Here is a 14,171-nt window from a genome sequence, read left to right on the forward strand (position 1 = left end):
TCTCTCTCTCTCTCTCTCTCTCTCTCTCTCTCTCTCTCTCTCTCTCTCCTCCACCTCCCTCCCCCCCCACCTTCATATCTAAAATATTAGCTCTGTATCACCAGTACCTACTCAATGTTGGACACACAAATTAGATTGGATGAACTCAATCTCCATACAGAAATGTGCCTGGTAAGCAGGATGTGTTGGGTTAGATGGGTGTTAGGAACAGATGGTGCTTATGCAGTGGGATACCCATAAAGTGATTCTCAGGCAGTAGGGTATCCATAAAGTCTAAGAGCACTGTCTCCTCATGGACTAATCTCTTTATGCCTCCAGGCAAGCAAGGACTTTGACAGTTGAGTTTTGTTCCCTTGAATGAATTGTTTCAGGAAAAGCTTCCCTGCCTTGTAGGAAATAAATACCAGCTCCCATGGCAGGGACCCTCGTAATGTATTCCCTTTGGGTTAGCTCTAATTGTTGGGAAATTTCTCTAGACATCAATCCTAAATCTCTCTCTAGGCAATATCTATCCATCCCTCCTAGTCCTGCTTTCTGTAGCTGAGTAGAACAAGGTTGATCCTTGTTCCACAATTTGGGCTTTCTGATCTTTGGAAGATAATTATCATGTACCACCACCACCACCACCACCCTCACTTCCCAGCATTCTCTTCTCCAGGCTTAATATGATAACATTGATTTTTTTAAAAAGTATATAACCTCTTTGTATAGGATGAGAAAATGTGGATAAGCTGGAATCTATAATGAGTACTTACACATGGATAACCATACAATTATTGAAATATAAAGTAATCTTGACATTACCTGCCCAAATTACCAACAAGATCTTAATTCAGCACTTCAAAAATGTAATTAAATAAAAAATCTTTTGAATTAAAAAAGGTAGACAAAGTTCTTACTGTTTGGTAGGTGAAGAGCTCACTGTTCTTAATAACCAGTGTTTTATGAACTTTACTTCTTAAATTAAAAAAAAAGTTTTTGCTTTTGAATTAACTCATTTTTCAATCCTACAATCCAATTTTGGCAGGCAGGCAGGTCACATCTGTCCAGCTTCAGACAGGATAGTCTGACTGCCAACACACAGGTATTCTCTCTTTGACCATAAAGTCTATACATAAAATATATGAACATCCTTGGCAATTTATGCACACTTACCTTATTCCATATAAGGGAAGTTCTTGGAACTATATTACACTATATTCTCCTAATTTATATGATTCTTGAGAGGAGAGAATCTGGTAAAATTTCCCTTTACAATAATTAACAGGTGATAAGGATACCATGAAAAGTTTTACATTCCTTCATAAATTGCTGTGGAAACTGCTCTATAATTTGCAACAAATCTTGATGGAAAATGTCAGCTAAAATTATAAAGCAATTAAATAAATTAAGTTGCCTGCCAAATGGAGATATTAGTATCCAGCACTTATCCAAAGAGCAAACGGTACTGTGTAAAATGTTATCTTACAGAATTTATAGAAAATTTTAAAGCAAATTTACCTCAAGAGACAAAAACAAACATAAGCAAGCAGTGTCGAAAAAGGCAACAGATATCTGTTATGTGGGCCTACATTCTATTGGGGAGGGACAGCCATAAGATAGATACTTGCATTTCTGTATAAATATAACTACGGGCTGCTAGGTGGCACAGGTAGCATTGGCCCTGGAGTCAGGAAGACTTGAGCTCAAATCTGGCCTCAGACACATAACACTAGCTATATGACCCTGGCCAAGTCACTTAACCCCAATTACCTCACTAAAAAAAAAAAAAATCCTGATTCAATGAGTTAAGAAAGATCAGAGGCCTATTAAAGATTAGGCTTTGCTGGTTGGGAAGATGAGAGAAAGCGGGAAAGCTTCATCAAAAAAGGTAGCAGAAGGCAGCTTGGTGACTCAGGGGATAGAGAACTGGACCTGGAGTCAGGAAGACCTGAGTTCAAATCCAGTGGCAGACACTTACTAGCTGTGTGACCTTGGTCAAGTCAGTTAAGCTCTGTCTACCTTAGTTTCCTCAATGTAAAATGGAGATAAGAATAACACCTTTCTCCCAGGGTTGTTGTGAGGATAAAATGAGATACTCATATAATGCCTTAAAAAAGTTAAAGTGCTATATAAATGCTTGATATTATTATGATTGAGTACAATTACTAAGAACTGAGCTGGACCTTGAAGAAAGAAGAGTTCAGCTAATTTTTTAAGTATGATTTTGAATTGTGCCCACAATGAACAAATACAATTGGCTTTCCTTTATTTTTCTATTGATTTTTTTTCCTTCTTTATCTCTTGATATTCTCACTTGTTCAGGATTAGTATACTCTCCCATGCACAAAGGTTGAGTACAACTCTGGAGGGCACTGGGCTCTTCCGCACTCCCCCCCCCACACCCACCACGCGCGCGTGCGCGCGCACACACACACACACACACACACACACACACACACACAATGAGTACAACAACCTATCAGTGGAGTTAACAACACTGGATTAAAAAAAGAAGAAATAGAAAACTGGGGAGTTGGCTGGTGTTGGAACTATGTAAAGAATATGCCATACCAAGCATGTCTATTATTGGCTAAATCACCAATTATTACTCTCTGCCCCTATGTTCTTTCACGGCATCTAGCACATTGTCAGGATTTGGCAAATGTGGACTAATTGCTGTGTTGCTTTTTTTTTTAAATGGATTTTTTTTTCAACAACAAAAAAGGAAACATTCACATAGAAAGTGCATCAAATATCTGCCAGTCTCAGTTCAAAAAGAACCCAGAAAGAAAAAGGAGTTTTCAGGAAACAGGTAGGAAGGGGGAGAGCATTTTCAACTCCAGGGTGATTTCCAGGGGGATCTAGTTGAAAGAAAATCAAAAAGATAAATGGGACGACTTGGGGATAGACAGGGCTTGGTCTCCAACTAGCTCAAGTGTCTTGGGGAAATCACTTCACCTCCGTGAAATTCCCCAAGGGAGGCAACAAGCATTTACTAAGCTGAGACCTGGGAAAGACCTTGGCTTAAAAAGGCCATGGTCTCCTGTTCCATCTGGGGTCATCTCCAGTCATCCTGATCTATGTCTTGCGACTGGACTCCAATGACTATGGAGGAAAGAGTGAGGCTGATGATTTTGCACAGCCCTGCCTCACTTAAACCCAATTCACTTGCACATCAAAATATTGCCATCCTGATGTCATCAGTCCTCTTCAAGAAAGAAGAATGAACAACAACTGGAATGGTCTGCCATTTCCTTCTCCAGCTTATTTCACAGATGAGGAAACTGACGCAAACAGGGCAAAGTGACTTGCCCAAGGTCACACTGCTAGTAAGTGTCTGAGGCCAGATTTCAACTCAGGAAGAAGAGTGTCTCTGATACCAGGCCTGGCACTCTATGTACTGCACCACCTAGCAATCCTACTGTGATAAGTGCTTTAAAAATATTATCTTATTTGATCCTGGAAGCTAGGTGTTATTATTATCCCCATTGTACAGTTCAGGAAACTGAGGCAGACAGAAGTTAAGTGATTTGTGTAGGGTCATACAGCTAATAAGTGTCTAGGGTAAGATTTGAACTCAAGTCTTCCTGACTCCCTGTGCAGCTAGGTGACACAAGGGATAGAGTACTGTGTTATCCAGCTGCCTAATGCTGTTATAAAATGGAAGAGGGGGGCAGCTAGGTGGTGCAGTGGATAAAGCACCGGCCCTGAAGTCAGGAGGACCTGAGTTCAAATCCAACCTCAGACATACTCACTAACTGTGTGACCCTGGGCAAGTCACTTAACCCCAATTACCTTAAAAAATTTTTAAAAAAAAATAATAAAATGGGGGAGGGGGGAAAGGGTGATAGATAAACTTTCTTCCAGCTCTAAAATGTCAAGGATTTTCATTCTGGTCATATTTTCACAAATCTTTGCCCAAGTAACTCTATCAAGACAGGAGGAAGATAAGAAAAACAAATCTTTCCTATACTTCCTAATCTGGCAGCCCCCTTCATCCATACCCTCCCTCCCCTTCCACTACTTTTTTAAAAAAAAATTAGTCCAGTGATTTCATTAGGATAGAGAACTCCTAAAGCAGAACACTCCCTCTATCTATGCATATCACAGCCTACTCTTCAATTAATAGTCTTAGAGAGTTGTCTGGGAACATTGAGAGTTTAAGTGACTTATCCAAGGTCACATAGTCAGTAAGTATTAGAAGTGGACATTAAACCCAGGCCCTCCAGACTCAGAGGACTACTGTACCCCCTAGCCAGGATTCTGCACTAGAGTTCTACACTTCTCCTGCATGTTTATACAATAATAACATAAATCCCATTGGGCTACCTCATCATAGACTTTACCTTGAGCATCTATCATGTATGCCAGCAAAGTCCAAGTTCTTTCAGTCTCTGACATGCAAAAAAAAAAACAACAAAACTTCAGGTACAGTCTCTTTGAATGGTCTGAGGCCCAGGTTGGTGTTATCAGAAATTCAGACACTGGAAATTTGGATAACGCTATGGTCTATGGTAACCCATGAAACAGATCAAAATACTAGCCCCTTCAGTCTTGTGTGGCCTCTTCCTACCTCTGCAGTAATGGTGGTGGAAGGCATCAACAAAGACAAAAGATTCTAAGAATCATAAAGTTCACAGGTCATAAGCAATGATTAATTGCACTACTGGTTCTCTTAATTTTCAATTTTGTTCACTAATCAGCCAATGGAGAAGAATTAAACCTGATCCATGTTGGAATTTAGGGGTGAATGAGAGCCGGGGAAATAACAACAATGTTACAGATGAATGAAAGTAGCTCTAGGCTCTCCCAGATAGAGTTGGTTTAATCAGGTGGCAAAGGCAATAAGCAACAGTGTTTCATGGGAGACTTGATGACATAAACAAACAGAGCACCATGAAAATCAATGGAGCTTATAGGCCTATTACAGACAATGAAGAGACATTTTATGAAGAACTTGATGATATCCACGAAATCCTATGATACTTTGCAACTTCAATAAGAAAATGGACAGAGACAAAACGGCTAAAAATGTTGGAAGATATGACTTGAGATTTTTAAAAAATGAACAAGGCTTGTAGAGTACTCAAATCTTCATACTTTTTTTTCAACGAGAGAACGGATGAGCTGACACTGGATAATATTGCTAAGGATGAAACTGACTATATTTTAAATAGACAGAAAACAACTGTTTCCAATGTGGGAATAATTTTAGCACCAGCTATCTATGTGCAGTCGGATCATCGATTGCCTAAAGTAAAGGTCAAAATCAATATTAAATTAGAAGAAGAAATTAAGACGCGAATGCTACACTGTGAGCAATTATAACAGTTTGAACCCAGCTTGTTTGACAATAAGCTATTGACTAAAAAAAAAAATGGGAAATGGACAAAAGTAAAAATATCAACTCTGACTATTACCAGTTCTTAGAGAAGTTTCACTATTGAAATAATGAAATACAGTCGCCATGACAAAGAGGATGGTCAATGAACAGAAAGTATCTCAACCAGAACATATGACCTCCTTGACAAGCAGATGTTCATGCTAGGCAGGGTCAAGGATAGTTTACACTGCAAAAATTTATATAGAAGGAAGATAGGAATTTATGAACAGTATCATTTCACAAAAAAATTAGGAAAACAGGCTTTCAAAGAGCTTGGGGATAAGTTCAGATAAGCCAGATCATGAAACTAGAAGGCTGGTAAATAAATAAGAAATGGAACAGATCTCTTGGGGCTTCTCTGGCAACTTTTCTCATGGACAATATGGACGACCATTTGGACTCTATAACCTCAATGTACTATGTGAAGAAATGTCCAGGGTACTTAAGAAGAGAAAGTCAGGAAGAGTGGTTAGACCTGACAAAATACATACATGCATACATGCATACACATATATATGTTATAATTTGATCATGTCCAACTCTTTGTGACCCTGCGGACCATACCATGCCAACATTGTCCATGGGGTTTTCTTGGCAAAGATACTGGAGTAGTTTGCCATTTCCTTCTCCAGTGGATTAAGGCAAACAGGGTTAAGTGACTTGCACAGGGTCACACTAGCTAGTAAGTGTCTGAGGCTGCATTTGAACTCAGGTTTTCCTGACTGTAGGCTCAGCACTCCATCCAAGTCACTTAGCTGGCGTGTGTGTGTGTGTGTGTGTAAAATACACATGTGTATATACATGTACACATGTGTGTGCACACACAAATATGAAATCTATGACATGATTTTATCAGGAATCGGAAAGTGATTTTCAAGATAACTCAAAAAGGGGAAGATTCTAAAATACTGAAAAAGATCTCAGACAATTCTTTTTTCCTTCAAAAAACAAGAAGATATCAGTAAATACTGACTCATCTGCCTCTCTCTTAGTCTCTATAAAATCTTCTGGAGGATGACATAAACACTACAAATGTATTCTAAATGAAAATATCATAAGAAAACAGGCTGATGATTTTTTTCAAACAGGAGACAATATCTTCAGAGTCAAAAAGGTGACTGAGAGTGACAGAGAATATAAGACTGCTTTATAAAAAAATCTGCTCTTCATTCAATAAAAAGAATTTAACTTGGTAAAGTAAAATACAGCCCTAAAGGCTGTCCTCCAATGAGGTATCTCCCACACGCAGGCTGACTTCATGGAAGGTTCCATGATAGAGACAACCATGGAAGAGATAACTTGGTTCGATGAGTTCCAGAGTGAGGCATAAAGCAGGGAACCATATATGTGCTCACCAGATGGGTCTGCAAGTGTCATGGAGGACATCCTGAGCAAAGGACAAAGAGGTAAAGGCTTCCCTATTGACAGCAAGGCTTTCCAGATGCTGCTGTTTGCAGATGATGTTTGTTCTGGTTGTATGAAGCCCCAGAACACTACAGGACCCTCTTAATGACAGCCATGGTCACCCAAAAGAAATCAGCCTCACTATCTATATGAGATTAAGCGAGTTGGCCAGAGTTACAAAATAGATAACACACACATACATTGACTACATTGTGGCATGAAGTTGGATGGGTAGTCCACGGGGTTAGTCCATAAACATGTACATTTTGGACAGGAACTGTAGGAGGCCAATGAGCCGGAACCATTATTTTAGGGAAGACCTAGGTGAGGACAAGCATTTATTCAGTGCCTACTACATGCTAAGTGCCATGTTAGACACTGGGGATAGAAATTTAAAAGTGGAACAGCTCCTGCCCTCGGGGAGCTTATGTTCTACTGGGATTACAAATGCGCATATGATCTTGAGCAAGTCCACTAACATCCCCTGGGTCTCAGGTTCCTCACTATGAAATGAGAGGCTCCTGGAGTCTCTTTCAGCTCTAGGTCTACAGTCCTATGTTCACAGATAAATAAATACATTCTGTATACAAGTTAAACAGAAAGGGTTGGAGGAGGCGATGAGGAATACGGGGGTGAACACTAACAACTGAAAGACTTGAGAACGGCATCCCAAAGGAGGTGATGTCTGGACTGAATCTCGGGCTTCTGAAAGGTAGGGGGGAGGAGGATGTGAGAGCCAGGAAGACTTAGCAGGAGTGACCTGTGAAGAGACCGCAAGCTATTGGTTGAGGACAAAGTCAGGGATGCCCCAGTGAGGAATTTTCCCCTTGAATTCCTCTGAATAATTATGAGTAATGGAAGTGCTGACAGAACGTAAGGAGGAAATGCAGAGACTTCCCAAAGTGCACCCAAGGCCATCTCTACCATGTCTTCAGCAAGTACAATAATGCCATTTCTGGGCACAGCCAGATACCAACTTGAAAGCAATACTGTTTTAAAAGTCACTTACTATAAAATAAATACTGTATAATGTTTTATGTAGTATATAAAATTGATATATTGTATTGATTACATTAATATACTAAGGTCCCAGGATTTTTACTGAGGTGAGAACTCCTTTCACCAAAACTGACTGCATCCTACTTGTGACTTAGTAGGTAAATCTTCCTGTCACTGTAACCACTGAGAGGGTTAAATGATTTGGTTTGTTTTGTTGTTGTTATTGTTCAGTTGTTTCAGTTATGTCCAACTCTTCATGACCCCATTTGGGTTTGCTTGGCAGAGATACTGGAGCGGCTTGCCATTTCCTTCTCCAGTTCATTTTACAGATGAGGAAACTGAGGCAAACCGGGTGAAGTGACTTGCCCAGGGTCACACAGCTGGTTAGTGTCTGAGGTCAGATTTGAACTCGGAAAGATGAGTCTTCCTGACTCCAGGCTGTGCATTCTGTGCACTATGGTGCCACCTAGCTGCCCAAATCTTGAACTCAGTTCTTCCAGACTCTAGACCTAGTCTTCTGTCCACTAAAGCATAACAGGGGCAGTGTGGTATAATGTGCCAACCCCTGGATTTGTGATCAGAGGGCTAGGTTCAAAGTCCAACTCTGCCACTTCGGCCCTGTGCAGCATTTTGTAAGCCACTTGCCCTCCCCCCAAGCCTCAGTTTCTTTATCTAGAAAGTGAGGGGGACTGGACCACATGACTGCTATGGTCTCTTCCTGCTCTAAACCGGTGAGTCTATATGATATGCTGCTTGTTTTTGTTTTTTGTGTTGTTAGGCTCAGATTGATTACGACCTGCCTAAGCTCACACAGCTAGTAAATGTCAGAGGTAGGATTTGAACCCAGAACTTCTTGATACTCATTGTCATGACAAACCATCTCTTGCAATGTTTTGTAGTGTTTGTAATATTGTAAAATATTGTCTAGTTAATATTTTCATCACCCCGCCACAAACACTTCTTTCTGTAGCCATGCCTTAATCTTCCCCATCACTAATGCCCTTACTCCATATTCCAAATGAGTAACATGTTACCCTGGGTGCGTGTTTGTGTATGTACCATTGTATGTATTACGCAGTGTTGAATGATATAACCACCACCAATGTGGGCTCCAAACCCCACCTGAATCCCAAGGTAACTCAGTGACTGAGAGCCATCAAAGGGAAGTTGTGTCCAGTCCACACCATCAGCACAGCTTACTTCTGTGGGTCACCCTGTTCTGAGTTAAGTACATCTCTTTGGGAAATAACAAAAGGGATAAAGAACCTGCCTCCAGGAGCCAGGCTCCCAGAGAGATCCAACTGCTAAGATAATTCTCTGGGCCCATCATCCCCTACAGTAATAATGGGAATCCCATAAACGAGACTAGAAAGGAGAGGGAAAATGAGAGACCTCAATTCTCTCCACAAGACACAGTGAAAGAAGTCACATTGACAGATACATTATTTGAACCAAAACAGCCAGAAAAAAAAAAGTCATTCTTTGCAAGGGACACGGCAACACGATTTTATGAGCTGGACATTATGACCAAGTCATTGATTTCTTTGTGTCAGCACTGTTCCCTGAAGAGTCAAACAGAGCTGTCCTTACCCATAGACAAAATGAGCGATTGCCGGCTTGCCAGGATCTGAAAGGCTCAAGAACAAGTCACCTTCACTAAAGCAGCACGGAATAATGGATCAAGTTCTGAACTAAAAATCAGGAAGACCTGAGTTCAAATCCTGCCTCAGACACTTACTAAAAGTGTGACCATGAGCAAATAACTTAATTTTAATGTGCCTCAATTTCCTCATATGTAAAATGGGCATAATAATAGGACTTATTGTGAAGATCAAGTTAGAATGTATATAAAATACTTGGTGAACCTTATAGAACTATATGTTAGCAATTACTCTTATTACTTTATTAAAAACTGATCTAGTGTTTGTTAAACACCTGCTAGGTGCCGAACACTAGTACTCCACTAAATTCCTACCTGGGTACCTTGTCATGGCAGAGAGAGATCTTGGATTTTGAAAGGCTATGCCAGCAGACAAGCACTGGGTATGATGAAGTCAGGAGAGGTCTGTGTTCAAATGCTACCTCTGGTTTTAACTAGCTATGAGACCATGGGCAAGTGAGCCTCATTATCATCTAAAAAAAGGTAGGAGAAAATTGTACATATAGATACTATCTTATGTTGTTACTGGGATCAATACCAATGCTTGTGACCCAATGACACCATCTGCAGAAGAAAACCTCCTTTCCCCTGTGATGTCACCCTGAAAGTCTCCTGTCCAGCTTGATCCTTTCCATCTCCAGCCGTTCCTTCCTGTCCGTTGTACCCCCTGGATGATCCAGCTCATCTTTAACAAACGTCCATCCTAATTCTTTTGCACCCTTCATCTTCCCAATCTTGGTGAAGGTTACATTCTTCTGGAGGACAAGGCATCTTTTGTCCCACTCACCACTGACGATTGCTCAGTGTCTCCTGCCCCCGGTACATTAGACCAGGAAGAAGAGTTAGCATCCTCCTTACTCCACAAGAGCACCTTCAGACTTTAGCTCTGCCGTGGAACATCTTGTCCTTTGAGGTTAACTCCATTCATCTACATCACTCTGTCCACATTCTTTTGTTGGTTCTATACTGGCCTCAAGATCATTCATCCTCTGCTTTCAAGTCATTTGGAACCTGGCTCACAGGCTCCTATTCAAGCTCAATCCCTGTCATGATACTTGGGAACTACAATATTTACAGTGTTAACCATTCTGGAATGAAACCTAAGAATTTAGAGTAATGCCAAGAAATGGATTACAACATCCAAACCCTTTGACCCAGAGATACAAGAATTAGGCATTTACTCAAAGGAGATCAAAGCTAGAAAGGTCCCATATACACCAAAATATTTGTAGCAGCAATTTTTTTTTTGATGGCAGCCCTGGAAACAGAGTAGATGCCTATTAATTAGCAAATAGCTAAACAAATTGTGATACATTAATGCAATAGAATATAGAGCACCACAAGAAATGAGTATGAAGAAATACAGAGAAGCATCACAAGATTTAGGAAGTATGTAGAGAAAAGTAAACAGAATCAGAAAAGACAGACAAACAATGATCACAATCTAAATAGAAATAACAGCATCAAAAATGGATGATCAACTTTTTACCCAAAGAAGAGAGAAGACAGATGTCCCTTCTTTGTAGAGGTAGGTGCCTATCAGCATGGGCAGTTCATTAATAAATGAATAAGTGAGTGAGTGAATGAATGAATGAATGAATGAATGATGAATGACGAATGAAAAAAGCATTTATTAAGAACTCACTGATGTGTCAAGAACTGTGCAAAGAACGGGAGAGAGAAACACAGGCAAACAAAACAGTCCGTGTGTTCAAACAACTTACATTCTAACATAGGAAGGCAACACTCATAGAGGAGTGGTGGTCACGATGAAAGACTTTGGAAAAGTTAGAAGGAATGTATGACATGTTTAGTTTTGTTGTACTACTTTCTTCTGTTCTCTTCTCTCTCCTCCTCCCTCCCCTTCTTTCTCTTTCTCTCCCTCTCCCTTCCTCCCACCCCAGCTTTCTCTCTGAAGAGGGAGAGAGATGTATTTGGAAATAAGAACAAAAGACAACAACAAAAAATCAAGTACTGACCTGCAATGGTAGAGGGAGGAAATTTTCCCATCAAGGAGTTCTGCAAACCAATGAAATCCCAAACCCACTCCCTATTCCTAGTCCTTTGAACATGCCAGGCTCATGAGAAGATTCACAAACCTCTTCAACTGCCAAAACCTTTGGTTCTACTCTGCCACCTACAATGTCTTCTACTGGCTTCTTTCTTTCTACTTCTATATACTTGCTGTGTTCCAGGAAGGGTGCTAAGGGCTTTATACATATTATCTCATTCAATCAAATATCAGAATTGACATTTTTTTTTCATCTCTCTATCTGCCTCGTCCTTCCAAAATCTATTATTTATTTTCTCACTACATGCTCTAAGAAGTCTCATTTTCTTCTCTTCAAAGATTCTCCAATCAGACCTGTGCTGTGAAAAGTCAGGGTACTTTTACCACCGTGACTTTTGGGACCTGATCTTTATCTGATAATGAACATAGATTGAATACTTTGAATTTGGAAAATAAAGACAGACAGACAGACACACACACACACATCCTTCCTAGGATGAAAGGTCAAATCATCGCCTTTGTCTCTTTATTTATAAATAGGCCCTCATTTCTCAATTCTCCATATTGAGTGGCTGGATCTAACTGCAAGGAATCGCTCTAACACATGTCTATTGGAGCTTAGCTGAAGTGCAAACACTGGATCTGCATAGACGTTGAGAACTAAGAATACCAGGCAAGCATTTCTGTCATTGGCACCATATTCACATGCAAGACAGAAAACAATATGATACTGTCAGCTAAATTTCATCAACTCTGAAGTGTTGATTTCCATTTGACATGGTTATAAAGACATATAAAAGACCTTTATCACATGAAATACAAATTATATCTTACCAATAAAATACTGATAAAATACTCTTTTAATGAATTCCTTTGAGTTGTATGATGAATAAATGTTATGATCATTATGGTTATAAGACTTAACATTGACAGAGCACCTTAAGGTTTGCAAAGTAATTTACATATACTAGCATTTGGTCCTCACAACCGCCCTAGGAGGTGGTTATTGTATCATTGTTGTTATTGTTATTCTTCTTGTGCTATTATTGTCCCCCACCATTCAAAATGTAAGCTCCTTGAGAGCAGGAATGGCTTTCTTTTTTATCTTTGGATCTCCAGGGCCCAGCACAATGTTACCACATAGTAGCATCACAAATGTTTGTGGAACTGGATTGAATTATGAAATTCCCATTATCACAGTAGGGCTTAATAAACAATCCACTTAGTTAACTTCCAATCCAACATACAGACTTGATTGGTCTACATATCCTTGGCCTAATGACAGATTTAAAAAAAAAAGAGTAGTCAGCTGAGCCCAGAAAAGTAAGAAGGAAGGCTAAGTCCTTGAGGATTACCTCAGTTTTCTAAGTATCCGGTACCCAGTTGGATGAATTGTTCCTTGTTCTGACAGCAGTTGTATAATAAATGACAAGGCATGTCAGATAGTGCATTTATCTTCACAAGGAAGAAGGGCATCCCTAAGCAAGAATTTCAGGTGTTGTCACTTCAGATAGGTCAAGGCTATCATTGCATGAGTTGCAAAGACATTGAAATCGGGCAATCATTGCATGAGGCACCAAGATAGCTAAGCTGCAATTAGGTGGGGCGATAAATGGACAGACCAGCTCAAAACCAATAGGTGTCCAGTCCTTTGCCCTTGATTTGGATCTTTTTTCCCAGATGATAAGTAAAGGCAATCCTTCTTAGGTCCTTCTCCTGGGTCATTCCCTTTGAAGTCAAACACTTAGAAGGAGCTCCTTTTTTTCCTGTAGGACTAGAACCTTATAGCAAACACAATTCAAATTCAAACACCTAGCCAAATGGCTGCCATGACTACCATATCCCTTCAAATGAGTAAGATATTATTATAGGAACTAAGACCCAAAGAAAAGAGAATAAGAAAAAGAAACAGGATCTTTAGCAAGTGGGTGGGTTTATGAAGCAGTTAAACCCTCGGAGAATTGAACTGAACACCAACACACTCAAACAACTCAGACAATGTTGAAGAATGAGAAAAGTCAGCAAGATAAATGATCTGTATTTGTATATTTCATCCATTTATCTAAAAGGTTCATCTAAATGTACAGCATAATGAAAAAAATGAGAAGAAACTTACGTCCTAGAAAAAGATGGATTATACAACACTGGATGGTATTAATCAAGGAGTATCTTAAGGACCTATTAGTACGTAAAATTAAATACCTACAAATTGAGGATGGGAGAAATAATTGATTTCTTAATTTTGATGTCTTTGTGAACAGTCTTAAGACCACAACTGGCAACTACAAAAAGTGAAATATTAGCAATGAGATGTTTAGTTTTCCATTTTCCATCATCTTTGACAAGAACTTGGTACACTGATTGCTTTCTTGTTTCTCAGTTTAAATTCTTTTCTTAGTCAGTGGTAAATAGATGTGGTTCTCTAAATATGCTTCTAATATGTCAATATTCAATACCTCATGACACCTGTAATTTCTGCAGCATGGGACCATCCATGTCTCTTATTTCAAAGATAAGGACAGTGACCCCTCCATGTCTTGCGAGCTAGTTTTCATGAGCTGTTGTGGTCTGTTCTGATATGGCTCACTGATCTTAGCCAGGCTGGTTTTTAAGGACAGTCAACAAGTTTGTTGACAATCGTTTAATAAGTTTTTACTATATCCCAGGCCAAGCACTGGGGATAAAAAGGCAAGAATAGCCCCTGCCCTCACAGAACTTATGTTCTAATAGGG

General features: G+C 39.7%; 1 protein-coding gene across 12 annotated transcripts in view; it reads right to left on the bottom strand.

The window, feature by feature from the left end:
- Positions 1-14,171, bottom strand: part of MAGI1 (membrane associated guanylate kinase, WW and PDZ domain containing 1) — a 673,862-nt gene that overhangs the window by 280,799 nt on the left and 378,892 nt on the right. The gene's annotated exons all lie outside the window — the stretch shown is intronic.

This window comes from Vombatus ursinus, unplaced genomic scaffold, assembly GCF_900497805.2.
Source record: "Vombatus ursinus unplaced genomic scaffold, bare-nosed wombat genome assembly UNPS02014773.1, whole genome shotgun sequence".
NCBI classification, from domain to species: domain Eukaryota; kingdom Metazoa; phylum Chordata; class Mammalia; order Diprotodontia; family Vombatidae; genus Vombatus; species Vombatus ursinus.